The 12,429-nt window shown below is 48.0% G+C and overlaps 1 protein-coding gene across 5 annotated transcripts in view; it reads left to right on the top strand.

Moving 5' to 3' along the window:
* The first annotated feature begins 264 nt into the window (after positions 1-264).
* Positions 265-12,429, top strand: part of BOC (BOC cell adhesion associated, oncogene regulated) — a 92,693-nt gene continuing 80,528 nt past the window's right edge. For 4 of the 5 annotated variants that reach the window (XM_050957048.1, XM_050957033.1, XM_050957040.1 and 1 more), the window contains exon 1: positions 265-424. The gene's annotated coding sequence lies outside the window, so the exon portion shown is untranslated. Of the gene's footprint in view, positions 575-12,429 lie in introns of all 5 variants that reach the window. The other variant, XM_050957026.1, reaches the window with a different exon arrangement.

Raw genomic sequence — 12,429 nt, 5'->3', positions numbered from 1 at the left:
AGGGAGAGCACCAGGACAGCTGCTTTGTGTGTGTGATTCTTTAAACTCACCCCAATTGCTGGGAGATGGGACAGAGAGAATCCATCTGATGCCCATTATTAGTATTTGGGGAGACTATTGTTCTTTACCTTCCTTTGGGGAGTTATTTTTCCCCCCTCTCACGTCTTGCTCCTCCTCCTTTCCCTCCTCCTACTAAGGGGGAGGGGAGAATGGGAGGCTCCAGAAGAGCCACAGGACTGGTAGCAAAAGAAGGGAATTGTTTGAGAGTTCAGTCATCCAAAAAACCTTCTTCCATGTGGCTGCACTGATTCCAATGTCTCTTTCTTCCTGTTGCAACAGCTTCCTTTTCTTCCTCCTCCCCTGAGCCCTGCAGAATACCTCCACCCCTAAAATTATCCCTAAAATCAACCAGCACGAAAAGAAAGTAAGTCCCCAAATCAAAAACCCCTGACTCTTTTGCTGAGTTCCAGATCCGGCCTGGAACTTCCCAGCCCCTGGACATTAGCCTCTTTGTTGCTTCTTCTCATTTTGTGTATCTTTGTGTTTCTTCTTCCTGCTCCATCAGAGATCTCCGGTGAGTGAAACAGCTGGGGGTGGGGTGGGGAGGTTAAAAAAAGTTTGCTTTGGAGCGAGCGAGAGAGAGACGTTCTGGTGGGTTGTGGTTTTTCCTTTCCTTAAGCTCTTACGTGTAGGAGCCGCAAATCTTTGTGTTGGAGTTTGGGAGGGTTGTTTGCTGGATGCTTTTAGGGGAAATCTCTGTGGTTTGTGTTTTTTTAATGGAATAAAAATAGCAAGAGAAGAACAGTTTCCCCAGCTATTCCCTCGCTCCCTTTCCATGGTGAGTTTTGTTTTTGACCGGGCAGGTGGGATTTGGGTCTTGTTTATTTCACTCTGTCTGTTTCTCGGCATTAATGGAGGGCCCTGCACGCACTCTGTGGGTATTGCAGCTCCAATGCCCAAAACTTCCCCAAAGATCAACTCGGCTCTCTTCCCCAACCAACAAGATACGAGGGAAGAAAATTTAAGAAACAGATTTCTGTACTCCAGCCCCCCCACTTTCGTAAAAAATAGTGGATTTATTTTAAAAAATGATGGGAGTTTGCAGAAAAGACAACTAATGCAAAGGCATCTTGGCTTGTGATTATGTGGTGGGGTTCCTGTTGCCGAGAGAAGCGTGGGTGGGTTTTCTGTGAGTAAAATGTTTGTTCATTGCCTGCATTTTCTTGTGCAATTGTATATTTTAGTCATTATGCGAAGGTGATCGGTGAAATAGATGGGGGGTGGGGGTATTAAAGGAGAGTTGAGAGGGAATCACTTTCTGCTGTGATGTGGGACTTGAGAGGATGTTATGCATGTGTAGCTTGGTGTTTGGACTGTAACTTTGGCAGGTCCTTGTAACATTGCCTTTAAATAGAAAATGCACCGATTATTTAGGGGAGGGAAGAGTTCAGGATTTATAGCTGCATTCAAATTACTCTTTTAATTAAGAGTTTTGAAGAACTTGCTAATAATAGAAAATAATAATAATAATAGACTAAGCAAGCAAATTTTTTGCTACCCCAAAGGGCAAAACTGATTTAATACACACATTTTATTTTTGACTAAAACTTATGCCTGTAGAGGGGCCACAGTTCCTCAAGTATATTTCAGTGAAGTTGTGGGAAAGGTATTTCAGGATCTTGTCACCTTGGGGTTTTGTTTTTAATGAAACTCTATTGCCTCCAGCATATTCTGGTTTATGTGAACAGGAGAGTGTGATTCTATATATATAGACTGGTCTGTGTTCATATACAATTTTTGCATGTCTTAAATTGTTTGATTTACTTGATGACCAATTCTCTTAATTTCTGCATAGCTACCAAGCAGCACTGGCAATGTCATTTTGATATGTCCATTTGCAGCCTGTCAAGCTTCATTTCCCATGGTTTAAAAAACTTCATAGTGGAAAATGATTAAAAGAATATTAGGGGTTTTTGTGTTTTTTCATTTGTTTGCAACTAGGGTTTTATTTTGGTTTTCCTATCTGTGCTTTCTCAGTCTGTCTGCATTTGGAAGAGAGAAAATTGTTGGCTTTGCATACGCTCGCACGCACACACACACACACGAACATGCAAGACACCTTTTTAGTGGGTTGGATATTGAGGTTTACGGCTATGGAAAAGGTTTCAGAAGAAACACTATGAAGGTTGCAAATGGTGGGTGTTTTGTTTTATAAATGACCTAAATAACTGAATGTAAATAGCTCCCCTTGCTAATAGGAAGCACCCTGGACTCTGTTGGGGAAGATATAATTTAGAGAGAGTTATTATTTTCCCATCGAATGGATGGATTAATCTGTGGCAAGAAATCAGTGGAGTTTTGCTTCCCTCACAATCCAAAGGTCTTATCCTCCAGGTCTCAAGCAGGCTAAATCCCCAATGGGTGTTTTCTGTTAGGGCTGAGATCAGATCTAGTGCTCCCCTCCTTGCTGATGGAGTTCTATGTAGGAAAAATAGGGCATGTTCACATGAAGGAAGCGCAAAAAGCTGATGTACAAAATTGAGGACCAAATTCATTTCACCCTTTCAAATATAACTCCTCTTTTGAGAGAGAGCTCAGTGAAAACTGTAAAGGTGACAGCCTCCACACTGCCCTCTCTTCTGCACTAGGGGTAAAGAGGATACATAACAGGTGGCTGTGGCTGCTACATTCGAGGACGTAAATTCTCATGGTCGCTCTCTACTTCCTTAGGGATTGGAAAGCACCGCTTTTCCTCATCTGTTTGTTACTGTGACGCGCTGGGTCATCCACCTGACACAACACAGCACCTGGGCTGTTTGGTTTCACCTTGCTGAATGGGACACTTAAGTATTCATGAGGTCTTTCTAGCCCCTTGGGTGTCAGACCCTCTCAGCTTTTACTTTTGGGGTTTGTTTGGCCAAAGAATAGCTGAATAATTGCCCAACTCCCCTTGCCTCCTGAAATTCCTTGCACTCCCCCCCACCACCACCCAAACCCTGCAAGCTTCACTATATTGACTATGGAGCTCAGATCCAGGAGTGCAACTCCCATTCACCTGTGTTACTGAGAGTGGCAGAATTCAGCCTTAGGGATCTAACTTAAGTCCCTCAAAACAAGGAAACCTGCAGCTAAGGTTGTAAACCCATGGAATCCTCTGAGCCCACTGCAGAGAATGGTGCAAAGAAATAAAGCTCTTTCCTGGCCTAAGAGGGTGTGAGGTCAGTGTGACAACAGTCAGAAAAACTCCCTGTTTTTCTCAGTGATACTGGATCAAATGTGCTCGGTTTCCAAGTCAACGGATTACTTTACTTTTCTAACTGTCAGTGCCACCTGGGTTCTTCCTGCATCTCACACCCTGAGGAGTGAGCAAGGCTGACAGTTGGATTATGTGCTCCCAGAAGAGATTCCTGCTCACACTGTTGTGGCTGTCTTAGGGCAGAGTAGAAACAGGGGTTGAAGGATAATCTTCAGGTTAAAGCACAAGGCTGGGTGTCAGGAGACTTGGGTTCTATTCCTGGCCAACACAGACTTCCAGTGTGATTTTTGAGGTAAGATCCTTCCTCCCTCTTAGCCTCAGTTTCCCCATTATTAAAATTTGGTCTAATACTGAACTAACTCATGAATGGAAAGCACGATAGAATTGCAAATGATTAATAATATTGACACTTCAGGGCCAACAAATATAAACCCTTGTTTCTCTTGGTAAAGCAAGGCTAGACATTGGATGCATATGGTGATATCCTCATCTCAGTTCTTCCCTCTATATGGTGGGTAAAAGAGCTGAAGCAGCATAAAGGGGATCTAAAAGTATTCCTTTGTCACAGGATCAGAGGAGGACAGCCGCAGAGTGCTTTCTGAGGCCCCCTGGCAAGCCTTGAGGGGCATGTGTACCCGGGGCACAGCTAGAGGGGAACTAAGGCATGTTTAGGGAAGGCCATAGGCAGCAAGGATAGGATGCTGTAACTGAGACAAGCCTGCAGGTTTGTCCAGATTACAGTAGGGGCCATGGGATGGCAGAGGAATGGGAGGAAGCCACCTTAGCCTCTTCTCCACCTGGGCAGTAAATGCTGCGCTGCACTGCTAAGAGGCATAGTGCAGAATCTCACCCCTAGGAGGAGGAGTTGTGTTGAAAAGGGTGAGCAAGTTTCCTGACTACAACCATAGTCAAGGCACATGAACCTCTGTCTAGGGTGACTTCAAGGTGACTGTGACAAAGTTCCTCCTCTACCTTGGTCCTGCGCTTATTGGCAGATTTGTTCACCTCAGTGATCTCCCCCACAGTCAACTCCTCCTGTGTCTGATCAGGAGTTGGGAGGTTTGGGGGGAACCCGGGCCCACCCTCTACTCTGGGTTCCAGCCCAGGGCCTTCTGGATTTTGCAGCTGTCTATAGTGCCTCTTGTAACAGCTGTGTGACAGCTACACCTCCCTGGGCTACTTCCCCAAGGCCTCCTCCAACACCTTCTTTATCCTCACCACAGGACCTTCCTCCTGGTGTCTGATAACGCTTGTACTCCTTAGTCCTCCAGCAGCACATCCTCTCAGTCTCAGCTCCTTGTGTCTCTTGCTCCCAGCTCCTCACACGCACTTCCACTCCTCTGGCTCCTCCCCATCTGACTGGAGAGAGCTCCCTTTAAAACCCAGGTGCCCTGATTAGCCTGCCTTGATTGGCTGCTGGTCTTCTAATCAGCCTGTCTGCCTTAATTGGTTCTAGCAAGTTCCTGACTACTCTAGTGCAGACCCTGCTCTAGTCACTTAGGGAACAGAAAGCTACTCACCCAGTGACCAGTATATTTGCCCTCTACCAGACTCCTGCACCCCACTGGCCTGGGTCTGTCACATATCTCTCCTCCCTGCTCAACACCAAGGCATTGGGCAGCTTGGGAAGCCAGACAGTGCACACGTGACAAGCCATCGGCTCCCTGCTCTGTGTTGCACACGGAACTGGAAAGGTTGGAGAGATAAAAACCACCTGGTCACCCTTGTATTCTTCTCCTTGTTCCGCTGCATCCATTGGAGAGGGGCATGGTCGGTCACGAGGACAAATCTGCGCCCGAGCATGTAGTAGCGCAATGCTTCCATGGCCCTTCCAAGGCACTCCCTCTCCACTACTGCATATTTTTGTTCCCTTGGAAGGAGTTTCCTACTGAGGTAGAGAATTGAGTGTTCCTCCTCTCTGACCATCTGTGATAGAACGGCCCCCAACCCTACTTCCAATGCATCCGTCTGCAGGATAAATTCCTTGGTGAAATCAGGGGGTATTAGGATAGGTTACTGCAGAGGGCAGTCCTTAGGTCTGTGAATGCTTCCTCTGCTGTGTCAGACCACTTCACCAGATCAGGTCCACGGGCTTTCACTACGTCTGTCAGGGGGCTTGCCCTTGTGGCAAAGTGGGGGATAAATAGTCGGTAATACCCCACTACACCTAGGAATGCCCAGACTTGTTTCTTGCAACGCGTCGGGGCCAATTTTGGATGGCCTCCAACTTGTTCACTTGGGGTTTTACCAGACCTTTTCCCACAATGTAGCCAAGATATTTGGCCTCTGTAAACCCTACAGCGCACTTGGCAGGGTTTGTTATAAGGCCAGCTCACCTTAAGGTATCAAGGACTGCCTCTACCTTCTCTAGGTGGGTTTCCCAGTCTGGGGTATGAATGACCACATCGTCCAAGTAGGCAGCAGCATAACTGTTATGCGGGCGTAATAGCTTGTCCATGAGGCGCTGGAAAGTAGCTGGGGCCCCATGTAGTCCAAAAGGTAGGACAGTATATTGAAAAAGACCCTCTGCTTTAGAGAACGCAGTCTTTTCCTTTGCGTCTTCCGCAAGAGGAATCTGCCAGTACCCTTTGTCAAGTCTAGGGTAGTCAAGTACCAGGCATTCCCCAGACGGTCCACTAGCTCATCTATATGAGGTATGGGGTATGCGTCAAACTGGAATACTTCATTTAGTCGCCGGAAATCGTTGCAAAACCTTGTGGTACCATCAAGTTTGGGCACCAGCACAATTGGGCTGGACCACTGACTGTGGGATTCTTCGATGATCCCCAACTCCAGCTTTTTTTTTACTTCTGCTTTTATTTCTTCTCTTTTGGCCGCTGGCACCCGATAGGGCCTCATTGTTATTCTGGCCCTAGGGTTCATGACGATGTGGTGATATGTCTCGGTTGTTCGACCTGGTTTTGTCAAGAACACATCTTGTTTCCGGAAGATCATCTCAGACACCTCATTCTTCTGGTCTGGTGTTAAATCGGGAGACACTCTCACCTGTTTGGAAGGCTTGTTTTCCTGGGTTAGGTCTTTTCGGATAGTTATGCATGCCTCTTGTGCATGCCAGGGTTTCAGAAGGTTGATGTGATAAATCTGTTCTTGTTTTCAGCGTCCTGGCTGCCGCACTTTGTAGGTTACTTTCCCCACGGGTTCAACCACCTCATAGGGCCCCTGCCATTGGGCCAGAAGCTTGCTTTCTGCCGTGGGTACCAACAACCCGATCCCCTGGTTGGAACTGTCGGACTTTTGCCTGGCGATTGTAATAGGTTCTCTGGGCCTCCTGTGCCTTTCCAAATGTTCCCGTACAATAGAGGTGACACGGGCTATCCAGTCTCACATCTGTATTACATGTTCTATTATATTTCTCCCCTCATTGGGTTCCTCTTCCCAAATCTCTTTGGCGATATCTAGTATGCCACAGGGGTGACGTCCGTATAATAACTCGAATGGGGAAAACCCAGTTGAGGCCTGAGGTACCTCCCGGATAGCAAAAATAAGGTAGGGCAATAGGGTGTCCCAGTCCTTCCCGTCCCGACTTACCACCTTCCTTATCATAGCCTTGAGGGTTTGATTAAATCTTTCTACCAACCCATCAGTCTGCGGATGGTAAACTGAAGTTCTCAGGGTATGTATATGGAGCAGCGTGCAGAGGTCCTTCATTAGCTTTGACATAAATGGGGTTCCTTGGTCTGTTAATATCTCCTTTGATAGCCCCACTCGGGCAAAGATCCCCACCAGCTCTTTGGCTATCGTTTTAGAGGCTGTGTTCCACAGGGGGACGGCTTCTGGGTAGCGAGTAGCATAGTCCAAAACAAGAAGTATATATTGGTGGCCCCGAGCCATCTTCTCCGGGGTCCCACTAGGTCCCAGGCCATTCGCTCAAAGGGGACCTCTATGATGGGAAGGGGTACTAAAGGTGCCCTCAGGTAGGGACGGGGACTGTGCAGCTGACACTCCGGGCATGATGCACAGTACCTCCACACTTCTTCATGTACTCCGGACCAGAAGAACCGTCGTAGGACTCATGCCACGGTCTTCTCTACTCCCAAGTGCCCCCCAAAAAGATGACTATGCACAAGACTTAATACAGCATTCTGGTGTTTTTGAGGTACTAAGATCTGCTGTAACTTCTGCCCCTGTACTAATGCAACTCGGTATAAGAGATTCTTCTTCATTATGAAGTAGAGTCCTGGTCCCTGTGTTCTCCCTTCCACGGGGACTCCATCTATTTCAGTCACCTCCTTTCTAATGTTGTTGTACCTTGGGTCTTCAGCCTGGTCCCGTCCAAAATTTCCTCTTCCGGGGCTACTCTGCCCAAGATCTAGGGGCCCAGTCTCTGTTTCCTCTACTGGTTCAGAAGCGTTAGGGTAGAGGTCAGACTCAGGAGCTTCTCCCTCCTGGGTGTCCTCCTTTTCAGCTGCTCGGGTCCGCCTACCTACGAGAGTGACCCTCTGGCTTTGGGCCAGTATTCGGGTTCCCAAGGCCTTAGCTGCCCTCCTTTCCCTTTTCAACTTTCTACCATGTTTGGGAATGGAAAATAAATCTGGGGATATTTCAGAGAAGACTGGGGGTTGACAGTCTACTGTGGATGCCTCACTAGCTTCAGGATTCCCCTCTTTCTCCAATCCTCCTACTGGGAGTAAGTTTCCAAACCCTGGGAAGTCCCTCCCTATGAGCACCGGCTATGGGAGTTTAGGCACTACACCTGCTGCTACCTCAGTAGTGTTCCCCTGAATCTCAATTTTTACTGGAATGGTGGGGTAATAATCAACTGTCCCATGAACGCATGTTATCCCTGTACGCTTAGCCCGCAGCAGCTGACTACATTTCACAAGCTTCCCTGAGACAAGCGTGATAGCACTCCCTGAATCAACCAGTGCCGTGGTCTCTACCCCATTTAGCTTACTGGTCTGGTGTACATATGTGGGGTTAGTGAGACCCCCACAAGGTGGATTAGGGAGCATGGGTCTGCCCAGTTCCCCAGGTTACACTGCATCGGCTCCTCAGCATTGGGACACTGTGCAGCTATATGTCCCCACTCCCCGCAGGCATAACATCTGTATGGGGCCTTAGGCATTCCCCGGTCTCTTGGTTTGGGCAGTCTAATATCTCGATTCTCTTCTCTCTCAGTGCTCTGACTCTTTGTGGCTTCTGGTGAGCCTTCAGCCCCTCTCTTTTTCCACCTGGGCTCTCCTGGTGGCCCCGTCACTCGAGCTTTAGGGCTTAGTGCTGCTAGTTTAACCCGGGGTGCCTCTTCCTTAACTGGTCGGGTCAGCTCCCTCGCCGTCCTTCGCCTTTCTTCCAGTGCAACAACCTCATCATAGGTAGAAGGTTCGTTCTGGCTTACCCAGGTACGAAGGTTTGGCAGTAGTCCCCTCATGTATCGGTCGATGACCAGAACCTCTAGTATCTCTTCTGGACTCCGGGACTCCATACGCAACCACTTTCGTGCGAGATGGATGAAGTCATACAATTGGGACTGCGGGGTTTTATTTTCCTGGTACCTCCACTCGTGATACCGCTGGGCCTGCACTGCAGTCGTTACCCCAGATCTGGCCCGGATCTCTGCTTTCAGCTGGGGGAAGTCTGCTGCAGCCTCTTCAGGCAGATCAGAGTAAGCCTTTTGGGCCTCTCCACACAGGAATGGGGCAAGGATGCTAGACCACTGATCTCGAGGCCAGGCCTCCCGTAGGGCTGTCCTCTCAAAGGCCAGAAGGTATGCCTCTACATCATCCTCCCGCGTCATTTTCTGCAGGCAATGGCTGGCCCGTATGTATTGTGTCCTATCATGGCCTTGGTTCAGCTCTGTAAGGGTCTTTAACTGGTTTACCAGTTCCCGCAACATAGCTCGGTCTTGAGAAGCCTGGTCCATCAGCAGGCGATTAGTCTCTTGCTGCAGCCGCACTGCCTCCTGTTGGGCAGCTACCTGGACACGGGTAGACTCCTGCTGGGCTGCCATAGCTTATATCAATGCCTGCACTAAGTCATCCATTGTGGTGAAAAAAAATAAACCCTCTACTTTTTTTTTTTTTTTTAAATCACCTTCCTTCTGCCGCGCTGTGTGCACCAAATCCCACTTCTGACACTAGTTGTGACAAAGTTCCTCCTCTACCTTGGTTGGGTCCTGCGCTTATTGGCAGATTTGCTCACCTCAGTGATCTCCCCCCACAGTCTGGATCAACTCTCCTGTGTCTGATCAGGAGTTGGGAGGTTTGGGGGGAACCCGGGCCCGCCCTCTAGTCTGGGTTCCAGCCCAGGGCCCTATGGATTTTGCAGCTGTCTATAGTGCCTCTTGTAACAGGTGTGTGACAGCTACACCTCCCTGGGCTACTTCCCCATGGCCTCCTCCAAACACCTTCTTTATCCTCACCACAGGACCTTTCTCCTGGTGTCTGATAACGCTTGTACTCCTTAGTCCTCCAGTAGCACATCCTCTCAGTCTCAGCTCCTTGTGTCTCTTGCTCCCAGCTCCTCACACGCACTTCCTCTCCTCTGGCTCCTCCTCATCTGACTGGAGAGAGCTCCTTTTAAAACCCAGGTGCCCTGATTAGCCTGCCTTGATTGGCTGCAGGTCTTCTAATCAGCCTGTCTGCCTTAATTGGTTCCAGCAAGTTCCTGATTACTCTAGTGCAGACCTTGCTCTGGTCACTCAGGGAACAAAAAACTACTCACCCAGTGACCAGTATATTTGCCCTCTACCAGACTCCTGCACCCCACTGGCCTGGGTCTGTCACATGACTAATAACAAATCATTCAATTTAACCCTGGGGCCAAAGGAAAAAGGCAAAGCAGCTAAACCATATGTTTAAAGCCACCCTCCCGTCATTGCATGCTGATGGGCAGATTGTAATGCATAGCTGAGCAGCTGAAGGCCGAGGAACGTCTCTGGGTTTAAGCTCATGTAACAGATAGCCCCAAGACATTGGAACTACTGCAGACAATGAGGGTTCATGGTTGGCTTTGCCTTGCTCCCATCAGAGTCGGTGGGAATTTTGACTTGAGTGGGAGAAAAGTTAGGCCAACTCTGAGTGGTTTTGAAAATACCACCTCAGACATCTTCTAGGAGAGTTTTGCGAGGTAGAGTTTGTTGAGGTCATTTGTTCAGATCCATCATGTTAAATGCCTGATTTTGCTGGCTTGCAATTATCATAGAATATCAGGGTTGGAAGGGACCACAGGAGGTCATCTAGTCCAACCCCCTGCTCAAAGCAGGACCAATCCCCAACGAAATCATCCCAGCCAGGGCTTTATCAAGCCTGACCTTAAAAACCTAGTTGGTGCATTATGGTCAGGGGATTGCTGATCTTTTGGCTCAGGTGACCCGCCTCCTGGGTCATTTTAAAGCTCCTTCAGAAACATTAGCTGGAAATCCTATTGCATGTGCATGTTGCAGTAACCAGCCATTGTGCTTTGATGATTATAGTGCTGAGTCAGCCCATTGCTTGTGGAATCACAGTTCTGAAGATGCAGCAGTTTAGTATGGTTGTAAATAGGCTCAGAAGGATCAGATTTTTATCTGTAAATGTCGATTTCCCTATGCATGCCAAAACTGCCGGAAACACATTTATGACGATGATCGAAATTTACAGATAAACAAAGTAACAAAAATGCGGCTTGAGAGCTTGCCTGAATTTGATTTAAGGATATTGACTTTGTATTTTGACATGGGGTGTTTTAACGAGTTTAAAGCTTTAACTTTATGAATCTCAACGTCCGCTATTGTTAAATAATTATCTGACTCTTCCCTCCCTCCCCCCCAAATTCCCACACTAAGAACTTTTAAACAGATAAAAATAGAAAAAACTGCATAAAAATAAACATCAGTGTCATCTGTCAAAATTGTAAAGAAATAAAATTCAACTTCTGCCAAGTTTAGTTATAATGTAGCCCGACTTAAAGGCGACTGTTTCTCTTAGTCAGAACAAACTCCCAAAGACTTTGCAGGTGCTTAACACCTGTTTGTTCCTGTCCTAAGGACTCTGGTTGGGATGTCCTCTTCAGTTACCCTGGTGAGTCTTGTGGCCACAGTGATGCAACAAACGCGTTGCTAGTATTCACCAGAGCGGCAGTGCAGCACGGGGTCAGTGAGGGTGCCCAGCAGCACGTGACTGGCAGTGTAGGTGTGGAGTTCTGGTGGACACTGGGAAGGTGCCAAGCAGAGCCGTCCCTTGGATAGGGCGAATCAGGGTGACTGCTCCAGGCCCTGCGCTTTGGGGCCCCCATGGACCAGTGCGATTGACCGGAGTGGTCGGTCCCGGAAGAGATGAATCCATCACTTCTGCCCCGGGCCCCACACTTCTAGGGACAGCCCAGGTGCCAAGGCTCATTAGGATGAGGTGAAGCATTCTCCTAATCTCTTTGCTTCTCAACATCCTTAGGCGGGGAGATGATGATCAGAGCCATGCTGATCACCTGCAAGTACCCCCCACACCAGTGCTTCTTGACATTGTGAAATTGTTTGATTAGGAATGGTGAAGTGGAGCTGTGTTGAGCACCCAGAGCTCTCCTGTACTTACAGTGCTTACTGCCACCTCCACAGAGGCAGAGTTTAAGGTGGGTAGGAATGCAGTGTGGAAGACAATAACTTACCCGTGCATTCCCTAGCTCTCAGAGATTGACGGTTAGTCGCCCACCATGTTCCGGAAGCAAATGAAGTGGCGGTAGGCAACCTTCATTCTGCATTCACTATGGGGTTTTGGCAGGATACAATGGCAGATGGATGTAAAATGACCCAATCCCAGGTCCCAGTGAAGTCGATGGCAAGATCGCCGTTGTCTTCAGTAGGCTCATATAAGATTTGGATAAATGTTCCAAAATCTCAGTGTCTGTTCAGGCCTTCTGGATCTGTAACAATGGGCTGAGGGACTTTCACTCAGCTCCATATAGCAGGATCCATGCAGCGAGTTACTGTGTGGGAATCTGGGGTGCTGTGATATTTTGTGGCAAGGCAGGGTGTGAAACTCGCCATGTAGACAAGCCCAAAGATGAATGTTTGTGTTTAGAGGCTTTTCAGTTCTTGCCTATTTCTGTAAATGCCATGGGTGTGCAGGGCTCTAACTAAAACATGACACATCCCTGCTCAGAGGGTCTTAGATACTAACTCAGCTGGAACCAGGAAGCAAAGAAGTACAAAAATGTAAACACAATTTTAACAATGACAAAGG

This window comes from Gopherus flavomarginatus, chromosome 1, assembly GCF_025201925.1.
Source record: "Gopherus flavomarginatus isolate rGopFla2 chromosome 1, rGopFla2.mat.asm, whole genome shotgun sequence".
Taxonomy (NCBI): domain Eukaryota; kingdom Metazoa; phylum Chordata; order Testudines; family Testudinidae; genus Gopherus; species Gopherus flavomarginatus.
The sequence above is the reverse complement of the archived record's forward strand: the minus strand, read 5'-3'. Positions and strand labels throughout refer to the sequence as shown.